Source organism: Vigna umbellata, chromosome 2, assembly GCF_029865625.1.
Source record: "Vigna umbellata cultivar VRB3 chromosome 2, Vumbellata_1.0, whole genome shotgun sequence".
Taxonomy (NCBI): Eukaryota; Viridiplantae; Streptophyta; class Magnoliopsida; order Fabales; family Fabaceae; genus Vigna; species Vigna umbellata.
In genome coordinates, this window is record NC_142166.1 from 22,268,947 (window position 1) to 22,285,939 (window position 16,993).

The following is a 16,993-nucleotide window of genomic DNA, read 5'->3' on the forward strand; positions in this document are numbered from 1 at the left end:
GCTTGGCACAGTGTAGAATGGAAGGATACGGTTGAGAGCTGTGGTGTACGGTTCCAATTTTATTTTCCTTGTTGTAATGAATTAAATTTCAATGCACAATTTGATTTAATTTCCTGTACTGAAACTTATATCTTGTTTTACTGTTTTATTCACTGATGTCATTTAAAATCTGTTGCAATTTAATTTCTGTTGTTGTTTGTCTGCAATTTAATTTTTACTGTTGTTTGCACTGTGTTGTTGATTATTTCACTTTAAATCATTCACTGTAATTTTTTTCTCTGTATTTTGTTCTCTGTATTTTGCTGCTGTAATGTTGATTCTATTTTCATATTTGAAATTTACTTTTTTCTGTTTTTATTGTTTACTGTATTTGCAGTTTCTGTATTTTTGTTTTTACTGTTCCAGATTTATTTTTATCGTTTCATGTTACTGTATTTCCGTTTTTTGTACTGTACCAATTTTGTTTTCACTGTTTTAATTTCGTTTTACTGTACCAATTTTAATTCAGTCGTGTTGAGAGGGTCGCACCTCACACAAAAATAGATTGCAAAATTAATGCAGTATAAATTAGGAAGTAACTCCTAGGTCGTCTCTCAAGGACCAAATTGTGGTTCAGTCTCTGATCACACACGAAGGTGGGGGGGTTTGTAGTGTTTTTGGTTGCGGATGAAATTTAAACACGACTGAATTAAAAACGTTGAAATAAACTTCAGTACAGTAAAACGAAATTAAAACAGTGAAAACAAAATTGGTACAGTACAAAAAATGGAAATACAGTAACATGAAACGGTAAAAATAAATCTGGAACAGTAAAAACGAAAATACAGAAACTGCAAATACAGTAAATAGTAAAAACAGAAAACGGTAAATTTCAAATATGAAAACAGAATCAACATTACAGCAGCAAAATACAAAGAACAAAATACAGAGAAAAAAATTACAGTGAATGATTTAAAGTGAAATAATCAACAACACAGTGCAAACAATAGTAAAAATTAAATTGCAGATAAACAACAACAGAAATTAAATTGCAACAGAATTTAAATGACATCAGTGAATAAAACAGTAAAACAGGATTGAAGTTTCAGTACAGGAAATTAAATCAAATTGTGCATTGAAATTTAATTCATTGCAACAAGGAAAATAAAATTGGAACCGTACACCACAGCTCTCAACCGTATCCTTCCATTCTACACTGTGCCAAGCTCCTACTGTTCCAGCTCCTACTACCGTGAATTTTCCAGCACTGTTCTCTCTGCTGGACAGAGAATTCCAGCCCCTTCTCACTCACGGCATTCTACTACGAAGCTCCCTATTCTCTCTACTCTCCACTACACTACATTACATTTTTTGGAACTACACTACTGGGCTCTCTGGAAGAGAGGTTCTCTCCCAGGCCGTAAAACCCCCTTGAAGGCTGCTCTCACTCCCCCTTTTATTTCTGCCGTGAGGTGCTTTTCCAGGAAAGACAAAAATAAAATTGTGCTTTTTCCAGCAGCTTTTCCGTGTGTTTGTCTCCCTGGCACTTTTGTTTTTTTCTTCAATCTATGCTAAAAGTAAACAAAGGTGGGCCCTCCATGTCTTGCTTTCTTTTTCTCCAGAATAATCACCGTGTTTTCCTCTCTGCTTCCAAAAGTAAATCAGTGCAGCTTGCTGGACGCTATTGTGAAGTGTGCGTGTGGTGGGCCGTGATGTGTTGCACCTGTTGGACGTGCGTATTGCTCCTGGACGTGCGTTCTTCTCCAAGCTACTGGCCACTTCTCTCAAAAGCTGCTGCCCGCGTGCGTCACATGTGCGGACGTAGCACTTCATCCTTGCTGGACGAGCGTATTCTCTCTGCTGGGCTTGCTGCTGCTCAAAAGATGGACGCGTGGTGCCTTCCGTGCTTGCTGGACGCTCCCCATGGGCCGTCTCTGTGTGAACCCCGCGTGGACGTCCGTTGCTGCCCCAGCTGGACGCTGCTATCCGCGTGAAGCCAAACCAGGCCGTGCGTTCTCTTCATATGAGTGTGCTTGACGTGCGCTGTCTTCTTCAGAGTTGCTGGACGTGCGCGAAGCCCGCGTGGACGTCCGTGTGTTTCTTTGCTGGAGAAGCGGTGCACAAGGGTCTTTTTGATTTTGCTGGAATGAGTTGAGATGATATGATGGCTCGCTTGGGAGAATGGTAGCTAGAAGCACACACCGTGTGATGTTCAGGTGAAGACACACACCACCACGGCTGGAAGCAAAGAGCGAGTGGAGAGAACGCTCGGTCACGTGGAGAGAGCGCTCGGTCACGTGACAATAAAGGAGCGCTCGGTTCCGTGGAGAGAGCGCTCGGTCACGTCACAATAAAGGAGCGCTCGGTTCCTTTTATTTGTTTCAGCTGTTGTTGGGCCTGCTACCCCTTCTTCGTGCATCTCCTTCTGCTTTTGTGGACGTGCAGCCCTCTGTTTCCCACCGTCACACCACTTCAATGTTTCTCCAACCAAGCTCATCTCCATGTACACTCCCATAATTGAATTTCACACCACGTCTTTGCTTAGTTTAAAGTATATTTGATGTGGCATTTATTTTGACCTCCAAATGTCCCAAATATTATCCAACAATTTTCCCCTGCAATTAATAATGCAAATAATTAGCTCAGATAATTCAAATTAGTTAAAATAAGAATTTCCGATCAAATTAAGCACAATTAGGAAAAAATGGGAAAATACTGGACATTTAAGCACAATTCCCTAATTAAATTCGGTACAATAAGTTAAGTGAAATTGAGAAAATATTGACTCATCAGAGACCACTCATAAATCTCGCCCATCTTCTACTAACCCCGCGCTTTCTTCTAAACCTAAGTCACCTATGCGATCTAGTCAAATCAAATGCTTCAAGTGCTTAGGTCATGGTCACATTGCATTTGCATGCCCCAACCAGCGGGCAATGTGCATTCGATGAGAAGAGGTTGTCACTGATGACTCTCCTCCTTCTTCACCTGCACACACTTCTCACTCTTCTTCTTCCTCTAATGAAGATGAATTCAAGGTTCTTTTTTATGGAGACCTACTGGTTATAAGACGTCTATTGGGACAAGTCCACAAGGACTTTGATACAACTCAAAGAGAAAATATTTTTCACACTAGATATCTTATAGCTAGCAAAGTTTGCTCCATGATAATAGATAGGGGAAGTTGCACTAATGTGGCTAGCACTCGTGTAGTGGATAAACAAGTCCATATTTCCTTTTCTATTGGCAAATATCAAGATGAGGTTCTTTGTGATGTTGTACCCATGGAAGCAACTCACATTCTATTAGGAAGACCATGGCAATTTGATAGAAATGTTCAACATGATGGTCTTACTAATCAGATGTCTTTTACTTACCAAGGGCACAAGGTCATCTTAAAACCTCTAACTCCAAAGGAAATACATGAGGACCACCTCATCATGAAGTCCAAGAGAGGTGAAGAAAAGGAGAAGGTCAAGCTTAATTGTCTCATCTCTCATAAAGAGGTCCTTCAAGATAGACAAGAGGACAGAGAAACAAAAGAAAGAGCAGAAAGCAAACAGAGAAAAAGAAGAAATTGTGAGAGAAAAGGAGAAGGCAAACGTCCTAGTCACAAAGGAAGCGTTACTGAAGGCACCTTCCACTCCCATCTTTCTACAGGATTCAAGCATCTTTAGGGGAGTTTTTCAACCCTTCCACTTTTCTCCAATTATTAAGCTTTCTTCTTTTCCTCAAAACTTTTGTGAAAATATCCCACCTTTTTCATCTTTTATTACCACTTCTTCACACACCATTTCCAAACCACATATTAAGTTAATGTTTTCTTTTTTACACTTAACTCAAGACAAAAATAAAACTTTTTCTAAAGAAGGATTTTTAGTTTCCACTAAGAAAATAAATCCAATTTCAAAGACCCATTCTTTCACTATTCCTTTTCTATATACATTGTTTGGTCAACATCAATTCATTCACAAAATATTTGATGTTTTTTGCAGGTTAACATTTGATCCAGAAGGAGTTTCTTTGGATTATAAAAACAAATAAGTCATTCATCTCTCTTTGTTGTAGGTTTTTCAAGATTCGAGGTCGAATCCTCTCCAACCTGGGGGGATGATATGATCATAAATGGGGCAACAATGAAGAGTTTCAAAGTGACAAAAACACAAAGAGAGTAGAATAGGTTTCAAAGGCTTGTATTTGCTCTTTGATTTCTTTTCATTAGTTCTAGTAGAATAAACGCTTATAAACTCTTCTTTTCCTTTAAGCACAAGCAACGTGGAACTCTCATGGCTTGGTCTTAAAAGAAAAGAAGAGGAAGAAAGGCGTCTTAGATGGAAGTGCAAGGTAGAATAGCTTTTCTTCTTTGTTTTGACCTTTAGGAGAACTAGTTGGCTTATAAACCCTTTAGGATGAAGGGAATTAAACAATGTGGGACTCAAAGCACCTTAGGAGCTGTTGGCCGACCTTGAGACTAGAAGTCCCACATCTCTTAATTCCACTCTCCAAACTCACTCCAAGGGCTATATAAGAAGGCTTACAGTCTCCTTTTGGATTTTTAACTTCGAAATTGAATGAATTATTTGAGTTGAATTGCAAATTTGCATTCCTCTTGAGATAGTTTTCTGTCTCTAGTCCATTTTGGGCATACCTTATCTTGCGCAAAGTGAGTGGCGGTCCTTCTCGACACTTATCTTGGAGTCCTCTCTCAAGTAGTGTGTCTACGAGTCATAAGTTTCCTCTTCCTTTCTCTTTTCCGCTTTTATTTTCCATTCATTCTTTTAAATGTCATTAGTATACTTCTCTCTAGGCATGCACTTCCATATCTGTATGAATGGATAGTCATGCCCTTTGGCTTGACCAATGCTCCTAGTACATTCATGAGATTGATGAACCATGTCCTTAGGGAATGCATAGGAAAGTTGGTGGTGGTCTACTTTGATGAAATCTTAATCTATAGTCAAGGTCTTCAAGAGCACCTTAGCCATGTTAAAAAGGTCTTGCTTCTTCTTGGAGAACATCATCTCTTTGTCAACTTTGATAAATGTACTTTTTGTCAAGAAAATGTAATTTTCCTTAGATTCAAAGTTGAAAAAGAAGGTATACATGTTGATCTTGAGAAGATAGAGGCCATACAAGAATGGCCAGCCCCTATGACAGTAGGAGAAGTAAGAAGTTTCCATGGATTAGCCAGTTTTTATAGAAGATTTGTAAAGGACTTCTCCACCATAGTTGCTCTTTTAAATGAACTGGTCAAGAAAGATGTACCTTTTGTATGGGGGTGAGAAACAAGTTTTATCTTTTGAGATCTTGAAACATAAGTAAACTCATGCACCTATTGTAGTCTTGCCTGATTTTTTCAAAGCCTTTGAACTAGAATGTGATGCATCGGGGATAGGAATAGGAGTTGTTTTAATTCAAGAAGGTCATCTCATAGCTTACTTTAGTGAAAAACTTAGGGGACCTACTTTAAGCTATCCTACCTAAGATAAAGAATTATATGCCCTCATTAGAGCTTTAAAGACTTGGGAGCATTATTTGGTAACTCGAGAATTCATCATACATAATGACCGTAATCTCTTAAGTATCTCAAAGGGAAAGGAAAACTAAACAAGAGACATACCAAGTGGGTGGAATACTTGGAGCAATTTTCCTATGTCATCAAACACAAAAAAGAGAGTACTAATGTTGTTGCAGATGCTTTATCTAGAAGACATGCATTATTAGTAACTTTAGGCTCACAAATATTAGGATTTGATGATATAAGAGAACTATATGAAAACGATGAAACATTTGCATCCACTTATTCATCATGTCTTAAGAAGCCTCTTAATGGATTTTATCTTGCTGAGGGGTATCTTTTTAATAAAGGAAGACTTTGTATACCCCAAGGATCCATTAGGAAGCTTCTTATTAAATAGATTCATGGAGGACGACTCATGGACCATCATGAATTTTGATAAAACTCTAAGCATTTTGAAAAATAAATTCTATTGGTCACACATGAGAGTAGATATTTAAAGGCACTATTCTAAATGCATAGCTTGTTTACAAGCTAAGTCAAAAATTATGCCTCATAAACTCTATACACCTCTTCCCTTAACTAATACCTCTTGGGAGGACATAAGCATGGATTTTGTTCTAGGATTGCCAAGAACTCAAAAGGGGTATGATTCTATATTTGTGGTAGTAGATCGGTTTAGCAAACTGGCACATTTTATAATCTACCACAAAGTAGATGATACTAGCAATGTCTCTAGACTCTTCTTTAAAGAAATAGTGAGATTCCATGGCTTACCCAAAACCATAGTGTCTGATAGAGATGTTAAGTTCTTAAGCCATTTTTGCAAAACATTATGGAAAAGGCTAGGAACTAAACTTCTATTTTCTACCACATGTCACCCACAAACTGATGGGCAAACTAAAGTAGTAAATAGATCTTTATCTACCTAATTAAGGGTAATATTAAGAGGTAATAATAAAAGTTGGGATGATCATCTACCTCATATTGAGTTTGCTTATAATAGAGTAGTCCACAAGATTATTAATCTTTCTCCTTTTGAGGTTTTTTATGGTTTTAACCCTATTACACCTCTTGATTTACTATCTCTTCCAGAATCATCTTCTTTTCTTCATGAAGAAGGTGTATCTAAAGCGGAGTTTTTCAAGAAATTACATGAAAAGATTAAAACCCAAATTGAAAAACAAACTCAAAAATATGCAGAATATAACAACAAAGGGAGAAAGAAAATAGTTTTTGAAGAAGGAGACTTAGTTTGGCTTCATTTGAGAAAGGAAAGATTTCCATCTCAACGAAAGTCCAAACTTAGTCCAAGATGAGATGGTTATTTCAAAGTGGCAAAAAGATAAATGATAATGCATACATATTAGACCTTCTTGAAAGTTATGATGTCGGTCCTACTTTTAACATTTGCGACTTAATTCCTTTCACAAGAGATGATCAACAGAATGAACCAAATCTGAGGACAAATCCTTTTCATAAGGGAGGGACTGATGGAAGACCATCAAGGAATCACATTAGACCTCTTACTAGAGCCATGGCAAGGAAGATTCAAGAAGAAGAAGGATCACCTAACACTTTACTTCTATGGAAGGTTACTTATCAAAATCCTTCTTCTCTTGTCTAAAACATTTGTACTATTGTTTTGTAGACTTTAATAAAGCTTGGAGACCATGGTTGAGCCACCCAAGAAGCTTGAGAAGCCAAGGAAAGAAAAAGAGCTAAAAAGGGAAGAAGAATGAAGACTTTTTGGATTTGACAAGTTTGCTTTCGGATAAGAAATACAAAGGGAAATGACTTCCGGATTGTAATCTACACCCAACCACAACCCTAGCGCGCCCAACCACTACGTATCAGATTTTGAAATCCACATGTTTTCCTTGTGTGCTTGGAGTGGGAAGCGTGACCCAACTCGCTTGGCTTCCAAGCTCGACTTTTATTTGAATTTTTGGAGGGAATTAGGCCAGAATGGAGGCCCCTCTTCACCTATAAATAATAGGGTCTCTCCATTGTAAAAATCACTTTTGAGCTTAGTGAAATTTTGTTGAATTTGTTTTCCAACCCTATTGCTCTAGAGTCACTCTTGATTTTCGATTTCTCTACCCTTTCCTCTAGCTTCCTTCCTTTGTAGGAGGGATTTCTAAGCTGAGAGTGTTGATAGTGGGAGCAATGTGAAAGCTAAACCCAATCCCTTGTGTGTTTTTTATGATGACAACAATAGAAATGTTTCTATATGTTTCTTGCACAACAACTGAAACGTTTTTTAATATGCATAGCTGCATTTATATGTTTGTTTGTGCTTGAACCATTTGGTTTGCATACTTACAGTGGTTATACATGTGTTTATATCTTTAATATGCATATCCATGGTTTTAAATGTCAAAACTACTTGCACATAACATATCTGTATGAAGTAATCGATTATAGTGTTTATGTAATTGATGAGTGCATATTTATGTCCACATTTATGTTTGAAAATTAAAATTTTGATGGGATAATTGTGTTTAAATGGTTGATTTTAAGTGAATTTGTGATGATTGGAATTATTGGGTTTCGGAAATAAAGAGACGTAAAAAGTAAGTTTTAGCGCATAAATTATTCTTGGATGTTCTAATGTTTATTTGTGCAGCTGAGAATATAAGTTTTATTGGTCCAAATGGCAATTCAAGGCCCAAAATCAGGTTTTATTTGGAAAATAATGTACAGATGGGCCAAACAGGCAGACTTTACCCTTGCACCCCCTAAAATCCCTACATACACTCCTATTTCTGAAACAGGCCAACAACCAAGCCCAAACACTAAGCCACCTCAGCCCTAACACATGAGCATCATCTTCCACCCACTGAAACCCTAACCCTAGCCGCCACTGCCGTACTGTCGTCACCACCACGCTGCGTCGCTCCGCCACCAACCTCAGCGCCATCGCTCTGTCACCGGACAACCCAAAGCCGCCATTACTTCGCGATCCTCGCCGCTACCATGACCGCAACTAGTCTCGCCGCCGTGAAGCCGCCACGCATTCCTCCTCCGAAATCATCCACGCTTCTTGCGCACCATTGACGCAACCATCAACAGTTGCCGCCACTGTCGTGCCACCACCACACCGTGAACCTTCCTTCTCCTTCGCGCAAGGGTTCGAAGCCACCACGACCACCATCACCGGAGTCCCGATTTGCCTCCATCTTCCTCGCACAGCACAACCGTCAATGCACACCGCCATCTTCGTCGCTCTACCAGAATCGCGAGACCGCCATCAAACCTGAAATGCAGAAAAACATCCACAGAAACCCCAAAATCGCGCCTTCCTATTCGCGATTCAAGCTTCTTCACCACCGGACCTGCAAAAATCAACCATCACCACCGTTCATCTTCTCCATTCTCGCGTCACCGTCACCCCATGGACACCGCACCTCATTCTTGAAACCTGCAAGAACCCTAACCCAGATCCAGAAAAGTACAACAAAAACCAGAAGCAAATTGTGCCACCATGGGAATCATGAGATCAAGCCATAACATCTTCTCCTCTGTAAGCATTCGAACCTGCAGAGAAGGAGCAAAGCCTAACGCAAAGAGAGAATAGGCGTGGCGGCACAGAGAAACGCGGCGTAGGGCAAGCCTTTGCCCAAATCTGAACCCTAATTTGGGAGAAAGGGGAATGCCACATGGCGAGCTCTCATTGGGCACGCCTCTCTGGTCAAAATTGGTCAATGTTGTTTGAATCTGGTCAAGAGTGGTCAACTGAGGGGTTTTCTTGCAATTTCAGAAATTCAGAAGGGGCTAAAGTGCAGATAGAGGAAATTTCAGGGCATTTGTGCAATTTTTGAAATTCAGAAAAGCTAAAAGATAAAATTCAGTTGTTGAATTAATTTAATTTGGGAATATCAACTGAAAATATCTTCCAAATAATGTTATAATTATTTAAATCTTTTAGTTATTTGGAAGATATAAGATAAAAGATTCTATCAACTGAATACTTAGAGTCCAAGCCCGATCAAGCCTATATAAAGAGACCCAGGACTTCACTTAATTTATTCATTCTCTCATACTCCTCTCACTTTTCTTTCATCTTGTATTCAACTCCATTCATGGAGAGCTAAGCATCTAGGGCTATTCTACTGTAATTCCATGACGGATTCTGAGGTTACGTTCAGTTAATGCAATTGTTTACTTTGATTATTGATTTAAGTTGTTCTCTTTATGTCTTTCATCTCTCTATCTTGTTAAAAGCAAAGATTTTTGCATCATAATGTGTTTGAATCTACATGCATATTGATTATATGAGTTTTAGGGTTTCTAGGTTTAAATTGAGAATCTACTTTGATTTAATTTAGGAACTTTCATATGATTAAATGGTTTTTACTATCAATTGAGAATGTACTTTGATTGATTAGTAATAATTTCAACTATAATCAATTGAGAATTTACTTTGATTGATTAGCTTTTAATTTGGTTAGGAGATCTAAGAATAGACCTGATTAAACACAATAGAATTTGATTGAGAATGTACTTTGGTTGAATTTATTATGAATAATCTAGAAAGGTTTTGCATTTGATTGAGAATTTACTTTGGTTAAATGCATGATCGCCATCGAATTAATTAAGAATGTACTTTAATTAATTTGAAACTTAAACAATAATCAATTGAACAATTATTCGTGAATAACCGATGATGAATCTATCTTGGAAAAGCAGTGGAATTAGCCTATTTCATCGTAACTGTTTTTTAAGTTTCTTATTTGCTCTTTAAACATTCTTCAAACATTACTTTTATTCATAAGCATTGCATAACATTCATAAGAGTCAAATATTTGAAAGCAATTCCGTGTTCGTTGGGAGACGACTCAGGGTTACGTTAACCCTAACTACTTTCTTAAATACTACTTGGCAATACTGAAGTTGCCTTGAAAAGTAGTATTAATTTGATAGCCTCAACGACAGCCTATCAGTAATCAATTAGATTCATCATATATCAGCTAATGCTTAACTATGACAAAACTACATGTTTTAACCGATTACATTATATGCATAATCGATTAAAACTTATGCCTTTGCTAACACCTACTTGCTGAGTGTAGTGATGAGTTTTTAGGAGAAATTTTTTTCAAAAATGCATAAGTGTAATACTTAACCGATTACACAGTTTCCTTAATTGGTTAAATCTGGTACACATTGAAAACTCTTTTCATGTTAAGTCTTAACTGTCATAACGGTCATATTTTGAAATGTTTTGAGTTACAATAAGTGTGTAATCGATTATATTAATTGCATAATCAATTAAATATGTTTTAATGTAATTCTAGTATAGCATTGTTAAATGTTTAACCGATTACATTAATTTTCTAATCGATTAAAAAGCGTCAAACATAAGGAAATCTATATATTGACGCATAGCGCTCTTCATTAATAACTTTTGTGCATTCAATCTTTAATATCTGATATAAGAGAGTCAAAAAAGATTTTGCAGGTGTGTTGTTTTTCCAAGAATCAAGAAACGGAAGTTTTGCAGATTTGAAGGATTCTTGAAGGATTGCTTTGTACTTTCATTGGTTGATCAACCATTCGAACTGTAAGGTGTATTCTTTCCAGATCAGTATTGTGTTTACAATCCATAGATTATGGTATTCCCTGTTGCGTGTTGTCAAGAAGAGAACGTGTGGTTCTAGTGTCTTTGAGAGGAGTCTCAAAGGGGTTTTGCAGAAAGAGGGTTATTCTTTCTGTATTGTGTTTGTTCCTAAATTAGATTTAGAGTTGCAAAGGAGATTACATTGAGAGAGGGTCTTTGTAAGTCTTGCTGTATAACTCAATCTTTATAATGAAAGGTCTTTCAATCTCATGTTGATTGAAAGGGACTAGATATAGGCATTGAGGCCGAACCAGTATAAAAATCATTGTGTTTGTGTTTTATCCCTTGACTCTTTTACTGCATTATATTCTTTATTGTCTTGTGTGTTCAAGAAAGCTATAAAGATTTTCCAAAAGATAATAAAAAAACGTATTTTAAATAAGAACCAATTCACCCCCACTTTCTTGGTGTTCAGAAATAAGGCCTAACTATTCTTATAGAGAGGTCTCATACACTCACTTCTTCCACTTAACACATCAAAGCATCACTCATTTTCATCCATTTCCGCTGCACCTGTTTTGGTTCTTCCGTGAAGTTGCTCCTGGCTTAATTCCATTTCATGCTGAGTATCGTGCACTGGTGCGCGTAGTATCGGTGTTTTTACTCCTTAGTCCTTGAGAAGTTGGAGAGATAGGTTTGGAGCTGCGATGGAAGATAACTCGAATCGCCTTGTTAGTGAGAATAGGTTATGACGACACAATGCAAGGAAACGAACTTTGGTTTATGAAGTGTTTGGTTGTGATGTAATGCTGTGATGAAATATTTTTCTATGATTATCTTATTTTGTGATTAATATGATTATTGCATATTGTACGTTATGATATTTCTGGTTGCTCACCCTTGCATGTTGTGGTTGTGTTTTCCACCTGCGGTGATAACTTTTATACGGGAGTAGATGATCATGCAGTTAGTTCGGATTCTGTATAGCTCGGTGAGTGGATTAAGAGAGTTGGAAAATTTGTAGTTGTTTGAATAAACTATTTTATATGGAGTTTTATTTTATAATTAAATTGGAATTTTGGTTTATTTTTCTTGAATTGTAAAGACTTATTGAATTTGGATTTTTGCAATGGTATTATGATTTGAAAAAATTTAAGTTCACTCGTAATTGTGGCATCGCATAATTGGGGTGTTAAAGATAGACACCGCACATAGGACTTAGGTTTCGATTCAGGTCTTTGCCTTTAGCTTTAGGTTTATCAGTTTTTGTAGAGTTAGAAAGAACTTGATTTTGGTACTGGAGTCTTAGAGGATTACAATGGGTGACAAGTGTTAAAAAAGAATGGCTTAGGTTCTCACACCAAGAGGGGGGTGAATTTGTGATGCGTAAAGATATAAGCTTTCAAAAACTTTTTCGCAAAATAGGATGTCTTTATGCTTTTCTTGAATCGCAAGTAAAATGATATGTAATGCAGCAATTCACTTAATCGAATACACAAATTATTTAATCGACTATAATGAAAAAGTGTAGGGATCAGAGAATTCAAACGCTGGTTTTTATACTGGTTCAGCCAAGCCTACATCTAGTGTCCTTCCAACCACAGGATGCAAATGCACTATAAAGATCAAGGTTTTTACACCAAGGTTTTTACAGCGACCTTACGTAAAAAATGTAAAACACCTCTCTAACCCTCTAATCTAATATAGGCAGTAAACAATACAGACATGCAACAAGAACACCATCTTCTTCTGTAAACCCTTTGAGTCACCCTCAAAGTCAAGAACATAGTTCTTCTTCCTGCAAGCACTGCAGGGAATCCAAGCCAATCTTCACAGATTGCAAATTCCTGATCACGCAGATTACACCTTTCTGTGCAGATAGATCAGACATTCAAACCCAGCAAATCTTGCTTCTCAAGAAACCTCTAAGCCTTGATCACCACAGTCAATCTCTGGTTCTTGGACCTTTTCTTTTCCTTTGTAAGACACACAACGTTCTCTGAAAGATATGAAAATATTAATTCTCTCAAAAGTTCTTTCAGAATTCAAATCAGCGTCAATTTATAGTATTACACACATCAGACGCATTTTAATCGATTTAGTTATTAATCTAGTTGAATATCCTTTGCAGTTATAACAGACTAACAACAATCACAACATTTAATTGAATGAACATTTAATACAATTGACTCATAATAAATGATTGGTCAACATATTTAAAAATATGATCGTTATGTCAGTTGTGACAAGCATTTAACAATTTTCAAAAACTTAACAGACTTAATCGAATACAAGAAGCATATAGTCGATTAAGTAAAAACACTTAGAACAATTTTTGAAAATTTTTCTCTTCAAAATATCTCACAGCACACTTGAAAGGAGTTTGTGCAAACCCACGAGTTTTAATCGATTCATCCCATAATGTAATCGACTTAAAACTATTTTTTTGCCACACAATAAAGTTCAACCAAAGTGCTTGTGGTTTTTCATTTTCGAACACTTATGTTATGCATACACATATAAAATCACATATTAAACATAGTGGTATGCTTTAAACAACACAATAATGTTCACACATATGCTTGTACAGATATAACACAGTAAGCAAAAGCATATAACATGTGTAACACAGTATACACATGTGTTATTATTAATTATGTGTTGTCATCATCAAAAACACAGTCATCATTGAGATTGTGTGGGTTTAGCTAAACCTGTGTTCCCCCTATCAACAATCTCAACAACAAGCATTGGGATTCTCTAAAATTGTTTGTTCCATTCTCAATTGTTGATTTAATTTATGCTTTTTGCATATATGTTTCTGTTTTTAGCATTTGTTCTTGCTATAATTTGCACCTTAAGATTTTATCACCTATTAGGCATAGTTTTAGGGTTTGTTTATATTCTTTAGTAAATCTATTTCTGCCTCATTTTCCTTGCCTTTCCATTTATGAATTCATTTTAGGATTAATATTAATGAATTCTGAATTGTTGTTGTTGTCTTTACATTCTGGTATTGCATGAATTGTCTATTTCTACTAGGAATTATCATTGCCCATTATTTTTTTAAGTACGCATCTACTTGTCCATTCTCCTTATGTGCTAGTTATGTTCCCTTCATTTTTTGGACATTGTAGTTTAGGTTCTTTGTTTAGGTAATCTATTTTAAATGATATAGAGTAATGAAAGTATAATTTGAATAATTGGGATTGATTTGGTTTTGACTTGAACCACACACCTTAATTACATCTGCATTAAATGTCAAAGGACCACAAAGATGGCATACCTTTTTAGGATGTCTTCCGGAAGACATGACTTAGTTTAGAAACTCAAATTACACCGAATTGTCAATTTATGCTTGATATTTATTATGTTTGTTTCCTTTTTAATCTTTTCACGTATGTTTTTAGATATTATATGATCTTGCCCACTCTTTTTTACTTTTTCTATCCATAGTTGCAACTTTTTAATTTCTTAATAAACATTCAAATTAGATGTTATTTTTCATGCATTTAGATGAGTACCTAATTGGTATTTATGGCTATTACTTGTCATTGAGTAAAAAGGGTTCAAATTTTAGATTATGTTTTTAAATAGGAATTTCCATTGGTTTAGGTTCTATTATTAGCATTAGTATCATCTTAGAGTAGACGTTGTGCATTGTTTAAATTTGTGCATCTAATTAGCATTGCATTTCTTTTTTTACATCATGTATTCACCAATTAGTTTTAGCTATACATCTAAGTATTAATAGTTAATTATCTTTCTTTTAATTCATTTACCCCACCCTTGTTTTAGATAGAACCTAATTCTACATTCTAGACTTAATAAGGACCAAAGTGTTTGGATTGATTCCCTGTTCAACCTTTTACCTAATTTGTGGGGACTAGGTTTTGTTTTGTTTTTGTGCACCTAAAAAGACAGTTTAACAAATGCAGCATTGTCAAGGACTTTGGCAACTTAAGTTTTAGAATTGTAGAGTTAGCCATGTAGGTTTCTATATTTTTTTTCTTTTTATGTGTGTTTACCATTAGTTTTTGAAGTTTTAAAATCTGTATATAGTTGTTATTTCCATGTTGTTCTCTTGTATATTTTTAGTATAATTTTTAACAAAAGCTTAGACAGAGAACTGGTTGTGTTAGTATTATGTGAATCTATTAAGTAACCAGTGTGCTCATATACCTTTGAGTGTTGAATATATATATATATATAACATACAAGCTTATATTACAACTCAACCATTAAAAGGCGTCCACAACCAAGGTCTTAAAATCTTTCTCGTGTGATTTCGGTCTTAGGAATAATCAATTATCATGAGTGATAATCAATAATCTACGAGTCATTTTACAGTTGGATCTTTGGATAATCGATTATCATTAGTGATAATCTATTATTTGTGTATCTGTGTTGAGTCTTGTCCTTGGAATAATTGATTATCGGGAGTGATAATCGATTATCTCCGCGTAGATTGAAATCTAAAAGTTTTAGATTATAAAACTTACTGGAATAATTGATTATCTCTGGTGATAATTGATTATCCAATGTATTTCTGGTAAATTATGTTTTAATGAAGAATGGACGAAGGACAAGCTCGTAGGACTACAAGACATGTTGTTTAACAAGGAAAGTGAGTTAGATCATACAATTGGGATTAGATTGGGCTTTGGATTGATGTTGGAGCATGGATAAGTGATGAATTGTACCAAGATGTGTTGTTGACCAATAAGCATGAGATGTGAAGGGCGTGTTTGCTTGTTGTACCTAAGAAATCTTGAATTGGTACTATGTACCGTTCAATACTAGATAGGGACTCGTTTTGGCCTTATGTGCAAAAAGAGAGTGGTGTTCGAGAGTTGCACCTTCTTTATATTGGGGGAATGATTTTTTGTCTAGTCTTTAGCTTGTTGTGGAGGATAGTAGCTGGTGTGCAATGTGCCCACATTTTTACTCGTAAGTCCTTGCGGAGCAGGGAAACAGGTCTTTTAGTCGCGAAGGTAGGACAACTTGAGCGGGCTTGTTTGGTATAACAGGTGTTTTAGGTAGGGTATAAGAGTGTGAATCAGTCTACCATGGAGGAGTTAATGATGATGTGGATGCTCATGGTGATGTTCATGATGGGGATATTCATGATGGTGGTATTCATGTAGGGGATATTCATGATGGTGGTGATAATTATGCTTCTGATGATGCTATGTTAATAGTGATGTGGTTGTTATCATGGTGGTTACTATGGAAGTGTAATTAGTATAGTGTCGGTGAAGGCATAGATCAATGGTCTATGTGAGTGATGTTCGTGATGACATCGAGAATTGAGGAATTGATGATGAAGACGTTGATGATATTTGAAGGACTAGTGGATTGCAAGCGTATGTATGAATTTGTGGATTGCATGTGTATATGTATGAATGTGTTATCGTTGTTGCATCTCTTGTGAAGGAGTCCAATGTTTCTATTTGTATAGGGTTTGGTAATTTATGTGTAAATTGCTTTAGAATAGACTTAATTTTTATTGTGAATATGTGTAGCTTGTTTGCATAATGAGGACATTTGTAAAGTCTTTCCTTCTATCTATAGTTTTGAATAGATTGTGGTTTTTGTTTTGTATGATACATTGAGCAATTTGTTGTGATGTTCTTTTGATCTGTTCAGAAATTGTTGTTGTCGTTGTATTATGAAAATTTATGTGTTTAGCGTTTATGTGATTTTTTGGGAGTATTTGAAGTTTGGCATGGTGTATGCTTCCTTATGAGTGTAATTTTTTGGGACAAAAATTCTTTTGAGGAAGGGTGAATGTAAGATCTAAAAAAATACGGGTCTTAAAAATAAATTAGTTTTGAGACTTTAGGTTTTTGTTTGGAAATTAGTGTTCTTGAGTGTGTACATTTTTCTTAGAACATAATTGTTATGTTATTTATTCTATTTTATTTATATTG

At 36.0% G+C, this 16,993-nt stretch overlaps 1 pseudogene; it reads left to right on the top strand.

Annotated features, from left to right (window-relative positions):
- Window positions 1-1,577: 1,577 nt before the first annotated feature.
- Window positions 1,578-4,093, top strand: LOC148203626 (uncharacterized; annotated as a pseudogene).
- Window positions 4,094-16,993: the final 12,900 nt, after the last annotated feature.